We start from the raw sequence: 12,556 nt of genomic DNA, 5'->3' as shown, positions 1-12,556 counted from the left end.
CCACCCCCACAGGATGGAACTTTCCCTCCAACCCATGACAGACAGGTAACATCAGTGCTGTATGTAACACCTCCCCTCTTTATAAGTTGTTTTGTAGGGGGAAAGCTAAAGTGCTTTTCTCCAAAAAACAACCTGGATCCAAAACATACAAAAACAGTTATACATTAACATACAATACCATACTTACTCTAGGATAAACATATCAATTAGGCATTTAAACATTTACCATTTACAATACATCAAGTTACCTTTATTCATACAAACCAACATGTTTAATAAACAGGTACATTTAACCTTTTGTCACCAAAATATATACATAGTCCATGTTTCTTTCGCCGTCTTCATTCTTTGGGTCTTCTTGACAAGGCGTCAGCAACACAGTTCACTGACCCTCTGGCCACCTTCACTTCAAAGTCATAGTCTTGCAGGTTTAAAGCCCACCTCATAAGTTTACTATTGTGGGTTTTCATTGTCTTTAACCATTGCAGTGGTGAATGGTCAGTGCACAGAACAAAATGTCTTCCCCAGATGTAAGGCTTGGCCTTCTGGATCGCGTAGACTATGGCCAGGCACTCCTTTTCCACGGTTGCCAAATGTCTCTCACCTTTCTGGAGTTTCCTACTCAGGTAGGACACTGGATGCTGGTCACCATTTTCATCCTCCTGGCAAAGAACTGCTCCTACCCCGCTGTTAGACGCATCGGTGTAGATGATGAACTCCCGGTCGAAGTCTGGAGCACGCAGCACTGGATAGTTGATGAGGGCCTCCTTCAACCTCTGGAACGCCTCCTCACAGTCGCTGGTCCACGGGATGCGGTCATCAGTCTTCTTCCGCGTCAGATCGGTCAGCGGAGTCGCTATCTCGCTAAACCTCGGGATGAACCCTCTGTAGTAGCCCACCAACCCAAGAAATGATTTGACTTTTTTCTTGGTGTTGGGTCTAGGCCAATCACGAACGGCTTCTATCTTGGCCTCTAGGGGTTTGATCACTCCTCCCCCTACTATGTGACCCAAGTATTTTATTTCTGGGCTACCCAGCTGCAGTTTGTTCTCTTTGCAGAGCCTAGGCCACAGCACTTCCTCCCCTGGGTCAAAGTGCCTCTCCCTGGCTTTGTGGTCATACCATGTTTTCTGTCTGACCTTCTGAGCTTGCAGGTTTTCTGCTGCTAGCTCTAGGTTTCTCTTTAGGTCATTCATCAAGGTGTCTATATATGACACAACGTCTTGTGGGTCATCCTGGGTGATCTGCTCCCAATTTTGTTTGATTAAATCAAGGGGCCCTTTCACCCTTCTCCCAAACAAAAGTTCAAACGGACTGAACCCGGTACTGGCTTGTGGCACTGATCGATAAGCAAACAAAAGGGATTGCAGCTTCTGGTCCCAATTGTTTGGATTCTCCGCCAAGTAAGCCCTAATCATGCGCATCAGAGTCCCATTGAACTTTTCCGTTAACCCATTACTTTCAGGGTGATAGGCAGTGGTTTCCTTGTGTTTAATTCCACAGATTTGCCATAACCGTTTCATGAGCTTCGATGTAAACGATGCGCCCAAATCTGTGATTATTTCTGAGGCAAATCCCATCCTGGACATATACCCCACCAAGGCATCTGCCACTGTGTTAGTTTCAATGTTAGTCAAGGGTATGGCTTCAGGGTACCTCGTGGCATGGTCCACAATGGTGAGAATGAACCTGTTCCCCCTCTTTGTGGCCTTGGGCAAAGGTCCCACAATATCCACCCCTATACATTTGAACGGAGTGTCAATCACAGGCAAAGGGCACAACTTTGCTTTGGTCCTGTCCCGGTTATTCCCCTGCCTCTGACACACATCACATTGTTTACAGAATTCCTTGATCTGCTTCCCTATTTCAGGCCAGTAAAAATTCTGTGTAATTCTCTGCTGTGTTTTGTTCACCCCTAAGTGCGCAGCAAACATGTCAGAGTGCCCCCTTTTTAAGATCATGGGGCGATATTTTTCAGGTACCACCAGCTGACTTCTGATCCCGTCTCCCCCTTTTGAGATATTCCTCAGGGTCTCTCTATATAAAATCCCCTTTTCCTCACAAAATCTCACTGGGGTTTCAGGTGTTAGCTGGGCGTCTGTCACCTGTTCAAAACACTTTTGGAGAGTGGCGTCTGCCTTTTGCTCTTGGCCAAATTTGCTGTCCGTGGTCAAGGTTTCCACCACAGCTTCGGAACTCCCCTCTGCTTCCGTCTCGGGCTCATCAGTACCCCCCTGAACTGTCCCCGTGGTGGCTTGTGAGCGTGTAATCACTAGCACCCGTTTCACATGTTCAGCCAGGTCATTTCCCACGAGCACGGCTGCTGGCAGAGTCGATGAAATCGCTAGCCGCCAAACTCCCCTCCAGCCTTGAAAGTTCACAGGTACCTCAGCTACTGGCAGTGAGATCACCTGTCCCTCAATCCCTGCCACCTTTATGCTCTCATTTGGGATTATATACTCCCTAGGAATAATATCTGGATGGCACAGGGTCACCTGGGAACAAGTATCCCTCAGCCCCCTATACTGATGGTCAAGTATTCCTACGTCCATCCCTGCGGTTTCAAAGAACTGCGAATCTGTTCTCACTAGCAAGCAGTGCTTGACCTCCACAAGAGGACCATTTTCCTCAGCCTGATCTGCAGATGTAACTGTTCCAGATTGAGTAGCCATGGCAACAGGCTCCCTCAGTGGCAAGGAGCTTTGCTCTTTCTGGACACAGAACACAGCTTTTGGCTTGGTTCCACTCAAATCATGAGGCACATTTCCTTTTAGCTGCTTTAATTTCTCACACTCTGAGATTAGATGGCCCTTTCCTTGACAGAAATAACATTTTCTGCTGTATTTTGAGTCTTTCTCATCTTGTTTTGGTTTTCCCTCCAAAATCTGAGGTCTTGGTTTCATGTCTGAGGGCTTCCCTTCACCATGGGCCCCTCCCCCTTGCTGGCTTCTCCCTGGTCCCTGAGAGTACTTGCTGTAGGTTTCTTTAGGTTTACCTATAGATTTCCCCTCACCTAAGGGCTTTCTTATTTGGGAAATAAAATCTGCGATCTCGGCCGCCTCTGCCACAGATTTCGGTTTCCTTTCCCTCACCTGGAACTTCAGTTCCCCATGCAGGACTGAATAAAACTGTTCCAGCGCTATCAGGTCTTTGAGCTGCTGGAAGGTCTCTGTCCCCTCCTGAGATAGCCATTTCTCTAGCAGCCTCACCAGTTGGGCCCCCACTTGGGTAAAAGTCTGCTCTGGTTTCTTTGTGAGTGACCTGAATCTCTGCCTCAGCTGTTCCGCATTTATCCGATGTCTGGCAAACACCAGTTTTTTAAACTCAGCGAAATCTTTTAACAACTCCTCTGGCATCTCTGCATAGACTTCTGCCAGGCTGCCACTGATTAAAGATCGCATGATGGTCATCTTCTCAGTTTCCCTTACTGAGAAGTCCACAAACGCTCTTTCCACTAGGGAAAAGAACACCTCAGGGCAATCTCCCTTGTGGTATACAGGGAATTTCTTCAGGTCAGTTTTAGACAATTGGCCCCCCTCAGAATCCCTATTGTTATTATTGTTCTGATTCATCAGTTCCAATCTTCTTAACTCAAACGCCATCCTTTCTTTTTCCAGAGCAATTTTCTCTCTCTCCCATTCCATTTCAAATTGTCTCATCCTCAGTTCATGCTGCTGGGCTATGAGCATTTTTCTGAGTTCTGGGTTCTGTTCTCCCGTGCTCTCATCCTGCACTGAGCCAAGTTCATCCTCAGAACCTTGGTCCACCTGGGGTTCCCTCACTTCACCCATTTCTGCCATTTGGCTTCGAGTCAAGGGCATAATTCCCCCCCAGAACAGGCTGCTTTCAAAAGTCAAGCCTCAAAATAAAGCGACCACTTTTTTCTCTCTCTTTTGCCTCAAAACCAGCCTTCTATAGATTGCTGCTGTTCTTTCAGCACTAACTTGCAACTGTTGCCAGCCAGAGTCCACCCCCCTCTGCTAGGCCTCTCAGCAGACAGGCTAGATCACTGCTACTTCACTCAGCTTTGCCTCAGCTTTTTTCCCGCCAAAACAGGTTGCCTCAGAGCTCCCTAATCTAGTCCCCAATCTGAGGTTACACGTTCTTCCACTAGCGTACCTCCCCGTGAGGTAAGCCTAGAAGATTACCTACGCGCTCTCAGATTGTCCCTGACTAGACCCCCCTTGCTCTGGGCACACTTGCCAAGGCTTTGCTGGACCACTGGACAACTGGACCAGTCGTATCCCACACGCTGGACACCAATCAATGTGACAACCCCAGACCTACTGGGAGATGCCTCAGTTTCACTAAGCTGCCACCAACCATTCCCTATAAGAAGTCACACAGACCAGGGATGGATTTTTAACAAATAAAGGAATAAGGTTTATTTAAATAACACACAGGGAAAATAAAATGATCAAGTGAATAAGATACAGTAACGTGGCTTAGTCTCAATCATACATACACCAGTTTGGTTCACACAGAACACCTTTAAATAAAGCACAGACCCTGAACCTATCAGTTCTGGCTACCCATACAGACACCTGAACCTATCAGGTAGGTACTGACTGACACACAGTAGTACCCTGTCTGACACACAGACTCCCACTCCAGCTTCTTCTCTCAGCTCTCCTCCAGCTTCTTCTAACTTCTCCACACAAACTCCACATATATATACAGCACAGCCCCTCCTCCTGATGTCCCGCCTTCCACCCCCATAGGATGGAACTTTCCCTCCAACCCATGACAGACAGGTAACATCAGTGCTGTATGTAACACCTAGTAGTTTGAATCCTGATTTTACTGGCGCCTGTGTTCATTTTCCTTAAGGGTTTTGGCTGGGAAGGAAGAGAAAGGTAGGCATTTTGTGGAGAAGTCTGTTATTTCCTGTCTCTTTGTTCTGGCTCATCACATGGCCTAGTGGGAGGGCCTAGTAGTTTGAATCCTGATTTTACTGGACCACGCGCCTAACGGCACGCGAAATACTCTAACTCTATCTCCAACCCCAATATGCTGAATATGGATGTCCTGAAGGAGGGCAGAATTTCACCTTTAAAAAGAGAATGAGGAGGAGAGTGTGTCACATGAAATTCCCTAATCCTATCTCTTACTTAATTTGGTAAAAGAGAGCAGGCCGGGTAGGTGGGACTCGTCAGCCCTGGAAGGCAGCCCATCTAGGAGAAGGAAAACTCCAAATTTAAACCTCCACTGCCTTGTGGGTATATCCACTTACGGAAAGGGCTTCAGGAGATAACCTCGAGGCAAAATCCGGAGCCGGAGTCCCGGAGGCATTTTCTTTAATTCTGCCGACTCCTGCGACGTTGCTGGAACCAGTTGTATTGGCTCTTGCCTTTCCACTGGACCATTTCAGCGATGTGGAGAGGGGGGATTTGCTGCTTGGGTAACAGCCTATCCTCCATACTATTTTACCCAGGCTTCGTGCTCTGGAGAGGACACTCCAGCTTCGCATACAGCGTCGAAACAACACGGGAAGTAGCAGTTACCGGTTATAAGTCTCTGCTCAATTGGCGTAGAGCAGGACGCCAGGGGCTACTTCTGACGGTGGGAGAGGTCATTGTACCTCACTAGGTAGATACCGCCCGCCTTAAGCTGGGCAGCCCCCAGCCAGTAAGGTGCTACCTCGCCACGGTCTGTTAACCTCACGGGGTGCATGGGGTTTAGGGTGAAACCCGAGAAGCAGATCGACAACCGTGCACCATGCACAATCATAAGAAAACTTCTGCCCTAAAGCTGGGCACCTGGAATGTACGGACAATGACCCCTGGCTTTCCTGACTACGGCTTTCCTAACGACCTGCAAGAAATAGACGATGTGCGCAAGACAGCTGTCATTGACATGGAACTGAGTAGACTGCAGATGGACATTGTTGCCCTGCAAGAGACAAGACTGCCAGACTCGGGAACTGTCAAAGAAAAAAACTTCTCATTCTTCTGGCAGGGAAAACCATCGAATGAGACCAGGGAATATGGTGTTGGCTTTGCAATCAGAAACACTCTCCTGAGATGCATTGTTCCACCCACTGTGGGGAGTGAAAGAATCCTGTCTCTGCAGCTCCACTCATCAGCAGGACCAGTAACCCTCATTAGTGCATATGCACCAACACTGTCATCCACTACAGAAGTGAAAGACAAATTCTACGACGATCTGGCAGCTACTATCAAAAAAGTCCCTGAAAGAGAGTCACTGTTCATTCTTGGAGACTTTAATGCTAGAGTTGGTGCTGATCACAATTCTTGGCCCACTTGTCTAGGCCGTTTTGGCATTGGAAAGATGAACGAAAATGGCCAACGCTTACTGGAGTTTTGCTGTTACTATGGTCTCTGTGTCAGCAACACATTCTTTAATACGAAGCTGCAACACAGAGTTTCCTGGAGACATCCAAGATCCAAGCATTGGCATCAGCTCGAATTGATCCTCACTAGACGTTCTAGCCTTCCTAGTGTTACGATCACACACAGCTACCAGAGTGCTGATTGCGATACTGATCACTCCCTGGTGTGTAGTAGAGTAAAACTGCGAACAAAGAAATTGTATCACATGAAAAAGGAAGGAAGACCACGTATTGACATCAACAAGACTCGCGATCAAAGAAAAGTGAAGGAATTTGCCCAAGCACTCGAGGAAACCCTTCCAGGTCCAGCTAATGTAAATGCACCTGAACGATGGGAACACTTCAAGAACACTGTCTACAACACCGCCTTGTCCACCTTCGGCAAGAAGACCAGAAAGATGGCTGACTGGTTCGAAGCCCATTCGGAGGAGTTAATGCCAGCCATTGAGGATAAGAGAAGAGCTCTAGCAGCATACAAAGCCTGTCCTAGCGAGTACAACCTGCAAGCTCTTCGAGCCGCTCGTAGCCAAGTCCAACAGGCTGCCAGGAGATGCTCCAATGACTATTGGCTTCAGCTTTGCTCTCAGATACAGATAGCAGCGGACACAGGTAACATCAAAGGAATGTATGATGGTATCAAGCAGGCCTTAGGTCCATTACAGAAGAAATCTGCTCCCTTGAAGTCTACTACAGGTGTGATCATCCAGGACGGAGCACAGCAGATGGAACGCTGGGTGCAGCACTACTCCGAGCTATATTCCAGAAAGAATGTAGTAACCGAAGAAGCATTAAATAACATTGAGCGCCTGCCTGTCTTGGAAGAGCTGGACAGCGAACCAACCCTAGCAGAAATAAATGCGGCCTTGGATTCCCTCACCTCTGGCAAGGCACCTGGAAGGGACAACATCCCTGTTGAAGTGCTGAAATGCGATAAGGAGATCATCATCACCGAACTGTATGAAATCTTTTGTCTCTGCTGGAGGGAAGGTGGAGTACCACAGGACATGAAGGATGCAAACATTGTCACATTGTACAAGAACAAAGGTGACAGGGGTGACTACCGTGGTATCTCTCTTCTTAGCATTGTAGGGAAGCTGCTTGCCCGTGTTGTGCTGAAGAGGCTCCAGGTGCTTGCAGACAGAGTCTATCCGGAATCACAGTGTGGATTTCGAGCAAATAGATCCACCACTGACATGGTATTCTCCCTCCGACAGTTGCAGGAGAAATGCAGGGAACAACAACAGCCACTCTTAGTGGCCTTCATAGACCTTACAAAAGCATTTGACTTGGTTAGCAGGGATGGCCTTTTCAAAATACTTCTCAAGATTGGATGTCCACCTCGTCTCCTTAACATCATCAGGTCCTTCCACGATGGAATGAAAGGCACTGTAGTTTTTGACGGCTCAACATCAGATCCCTTTGACATCTGAAGCGGAGTGAAACAGGGCTGTGTCCTCGCACCAACACTTTTTGGGATCTTTTTTGCTGTCATGCTGAAGCATGCCTTTGGAACTGCAACAGAAGGTGTCTATCTCCGGACTAGATCAGATGGAAAGCTCTTTAATCTCTCTAGATTAAGAGCGAAGACCAAAGTCCAACTGAAATGCATGCGGGACTTCCTCTTTGCAGACGATGCAGCCATTGTTGCCCACTCTGCTGAAGACCTCCAACAACTCATGAATAGTTTCAGCAAGGCCTGCCAAGACTTTGGACTAACAATCAGCCTGAAGAAAACACAAGTCATGGGCCAGGGTGTGGACTCACTTCCCTCTATTACCATCTCCACACAAGAATTGGAGGTTGTTCATGACTTTGTATACCTTGGCTCAACCATCTCTGACACCCTCTCTCTAGATGTCGAGCTGGATAAACGCATTGGGAAAGCAGCCACCATGTTCTCTAGACTCACAAAGAGAGTATGGCTCAATAAGAAACTGACAACACATACCAAGATCCAGGTCTATAGAGCCTCTGTCCTGAGTACACTCCTGTACTGCAGCGAGTCCTGGACCCTTTGTGCACGGCAGGAGAGGAAGCTGAACACCTTCCATATGCGTTGCCTACGACGGATTTTTGGTATCACCTGGCAGGACAGAGTTCCAAATAGAGTAGTCCTAGAACGAGCTGGAATTTTCAGCATGCATACATTACTGAAACAGCGACGTCTACGCTGGCTTGGGCACGTTGTGAGAATGGCTGATGGTCGGATTCCAAAGGATCTCCTATATGGAGAATTAGTGCAGGGAAATCGCCCCAGAGGGAGACCACAGCTGCGATACAAGGATATCTGCAAGCGGGATCTGAAGGCCTTAGGAATAGACCTCAACAGATGGGAAACTCTGACATCTGACCGTTCAGCCTGGAGGCAGGCAGTACATCACGGCCTCTCCCAATTTGAAGAGACCCTTGTCCAGCAGGCTGAGGCAAAGAGGAAGTCACAAAGGAAGCAAAACCAGGGAGCTGGACAGGGGACAGATTGGATTTGTCTTCAGTGTGGAAGAGATTGTAACTCTTGAATTGGCCTCCTCAGCCACACTAGACGCTGTTCCAAGTCCTCCATACAGAGCACGCTACCATAGTCTTTCGAGAATGAAGGATGCCTACTATTTATTTATTTATTTATTTTATTTTATTTTATTTATTTATTTATTTGATTTATTTGATTTATGTCCCGCCCATCTGGTCTGGTCGACCACTCTGGGCGGCTTTCAATAAAAGTGTATTTGTAATAAAACATAATAATATTACAATCAATCGAAGCACATACAATAATAGAACACATAAGGAAGAAAAAAGAATTCAATATTGACAGAAGGGAAGGCCTGAACATACAACCCTGTTTTTAATTGACTCTTGAAAGTGCCCAGCGTGGGGGCCGTACGGATCGCCGGAGGAAGGTTATTCCAGAGGCGAGGAGCCACCGCTGAGAAGGCCCGATTATGTGTCCTTTCCTTCTGGGCCTCCCTCGGCGTTAGGCCAAGGGGCAGAAAGCCGCCCCCCCGTGTCACCCCCCAAAAAGCAGGCTCCCCAACCGAGCCGCTGTCCACCAGCTTTCTGGCCCCAGAATGCCTCGGTGGCCAGCGTAGCCTCCTTCTCCCAAACCCCAATGGGCCCCCGCCTGGCACGGCAGCTTCCCCTTGCCGCCCTCTCCCCTTCTTACGAGAAACCCCTGGGAGGCTGGAGCTGCTCGTGGGGGGGGAACCCCTCAAAGCTGCCTGTGTCCTTCACCTTCTCCCCCCAAAACTTGATCCCACCGCCCGCCCGCCCCCCACCCGGTGCCAAGCAGGGCAGACAACACTCCCATTTCGCTGAAGTTCTCCAGGCTGCACAGCTGAGCCCGGCTCTGGAGGGTGTCCGGCTCCTGGCAAAGCCAGATGTTCAGGTCCCAGCGGCCCTGTTCCAGGCAAGGGGAGGCGGCGTTCAGGGGCGGGCAGGCGGCTCACCCCCACCAGGAACAGGACCAGGAGCCCGGCCACGCCAGGCAGCCCCCTCCCCTGGCCCTGAGGCACCATCCTGACCTCACAGGTGCCCCGGCTGCTTCCCCCACCAACTGCTTGCCAGTCCGGCTCTCTCAGTGGTCAGGCAACCCGGGAATACAAGCATCATCACATCATCGCAGGCTAGGCTTAAAGGGCCGCGCGGGGTGGGTGGATGGTCATCAAGGGGCCCCCCTCCCTCCCTCCCTCCCTTTTCCAGGCCACCGTCTCTGCAGAGACGCAAAAAGCAAGGCACCCCCCCAGCCGCCCCTTGGCTCCCTCCGGACCCCCCTCCTTCCAGGAAGATTCCCAGGGAGGGAGATGGCTGCGGCCGGCTGGAGGACGGAGGAGCCGCGTCCCTCGCCTGGACCTGGCGAGGCTGGCCTCCCTCGGCCGCAGGCACTCAAAGCAGGCACGGTCTGGGGAGGACTTTGCCCGCCCGGCAGCTCCGAAACCGCTCGGAAGGACCGTCCCGGGAGAGGCGCCGCTGAGGAATGCGATTGTGCCTCAGAGAAAGAAAAGGTCTCTGCACATGCAACGAGACACACACACCCCGTCTCTGACAGACGCCACGGGATCTGTGGAACAAGGAAAGCAAACAGAGATGTGGGCCGTGGCCTTGCCAAGGTCAGTGGTACCCCATCCCACAGCAGTGCGTCAGCCCCCCTCCCACACCAAACCAACACCCTCTTCCATGGGAGAAGCAGGGCATGGAGGGAAGGGCAAAAAGTCACCCCACATCCCCCGCAAGACCCCTGGCCAGTGCAAAGTCCTGACCAGAGCTATATGGGGCAGGGAGGGCAGGGGCAGGAACAGGGAGTAGGGATTCGAACCTGCTCCCTACCATGGGGTGGGGTTAGGGTTCGGGTTCGGGTTCGGCCCGCTGGGAAGCAGAGCCAAAAGAGGGAACTCAAACCCCCACCCACCCGCACCCCACCATCAGTGGGGCTTCCACCCCTTTTCTTAAAACTCACCGTTCAGCAAAGATCCTCCATACGGCGGCCATTTTCAGTGCCTGTATAGAGAGGAATCCGTCCCTAAACACAGCAGGGAGCCATTTTAATTACACGGTGGCCATTTTGAAACTACTGATCAGCTGTTAGAAAATCATCGTTTTGTGAAGAATCAGCTCCCGAAGCAGGGAACTGATCATCGCAAAGCCAAAAAACCCTATTTAGACCATCGTTTTGCGATCACAAAAACGTCATAATGAAGCAGATTCGTTGTAATGCGGGGCAATTGTAAAGCGAGGCATGACTGTATAATTTTTAAATCCTTACTTTGGTTCCCCAAAGCAGAAGTGGTTCTTTAGTTCACTCTTCAGGATCCCAAAAGGAGAACGAAGAGACTCACAAGAGCCCCACAGGAGAAAGGGGGCAAGACGGTCCTACCCTCCACCCAAAGAAAGTGGAGGGAGCCTAAGCCAGCGAAAAGGGGAAAGGGGACGAAGGGGAAACTCACCCACCCCCATTGGACATGAGGGGAAGAGAAATGGAAGGAGACGAGGAGCCAGAAGGACGAGAAGCAGAGAGACTAAGTGGGGTCCAGAACGGTAGACGGGAACAGAGTAAACTATTGCTAGAAGGGTGGGAAGGTTTCTAGATGGAGAACCCGTGGATTCCTATCTGGGGGGGGGGGATGAGGATGCCGAGAGAAGAGGTAGAAAGGGGAAGGAACCCTCGTTCATCCAGGAAACCTTTCTACAGGAGAGTAGAGGATGGAGCTGAAAGAGAAGGGAAGAGTGGGCGCAAATAGCGGCAGAGGAAAGAGAGAATGGAGAACGGAAGAACCATCACCCACGCGGGGGTGTGGAATCGCCTTCCCAGAGGAGATGACCGGAAGGGGAGAGCGGTGGCCTGAGGAGACCCTCTTGCATCGGCCGGTGTCAGCCTCAAGGGAAGCCCCACAGAAAGAGGATAACGGTAGTCTCATCTTGAGAATATCCGTGCGTGGACCAATCCAGCGAGTGTCAGGGCGTCCTGGCTGGGGTGCAGCTGTGCAACCGCTCTAAGAGGGATGTAGGCAGATCAGATCACAGACGCCATTGGGTTGTCCATTGGCAGGATTGGGTCCAGAAGGACACCCAGCGTGTATTGGGAACCACCCAAGTCACAGACATCAAGGGAAGGCAGTTGGAGGACCCCCCCCCCATCTTCTTTGGGTTCAGCCTTAGTCTATTGTCTCTTTTATCCTCCCATTGAAGGAGAAGGTGGGAAGAGAAATGACATTCCCTGTTAATCAAATATCATCGGAGTCCGAAGCACAGGTGGATGGGTGAAAAGCAAAAAGAAGAAGGGAGGCTTGGAGGGGAACCCCCCCCCCCACAGACACACACCCCAAATCAGGATGACCAAAGGTTTGCATCTCATCAAGAGGACCTGCTCTTGGGGAGCATGGGGTCGGGGTGAGTAGGATTGAGATGTTATTTACAAAATACACTTAAATAAGATGCAAAGAAAACCGTACCCCCCCAAACACCAGCACTTTGCACATGCTCAGAGAAGAACTGTGGTGTCGTGGATGGAGGACCAGATTGGAAACCAGGAGACCTGGATTCAAATCCTGTGTGTTTGTGTGTGGGTGAGGGCAAGGCTACTGAAGCCTCCTCTCTTGAAATCTCCCTGACCTTGCAAACGTTGGGAGGGAATCTGGGATTGGGTCCTTCGTTTTGGGTCCCAAAAGGAGGAGCAAAGGGGATTCAGGTGAGTCCCGGCCCTTCCTAAGAGGA

Source organism: Pogona vitticeps, chromosome 2 (assembly GCF_051106095.1).
Source record: "Pogona vitticeps strain Pit_001003342236 chromosome 2, PviZW2.1, whole genome shotgun sequence".
Lineage (NCBI taxonomy): Eukaryota > Metazoa > Chordata > Lepidosauria > Squamata > Agamidae > Pogona > Pogona vitticeps.
This window is presented reverse-complemented; position numbering follows the sequence as displayed.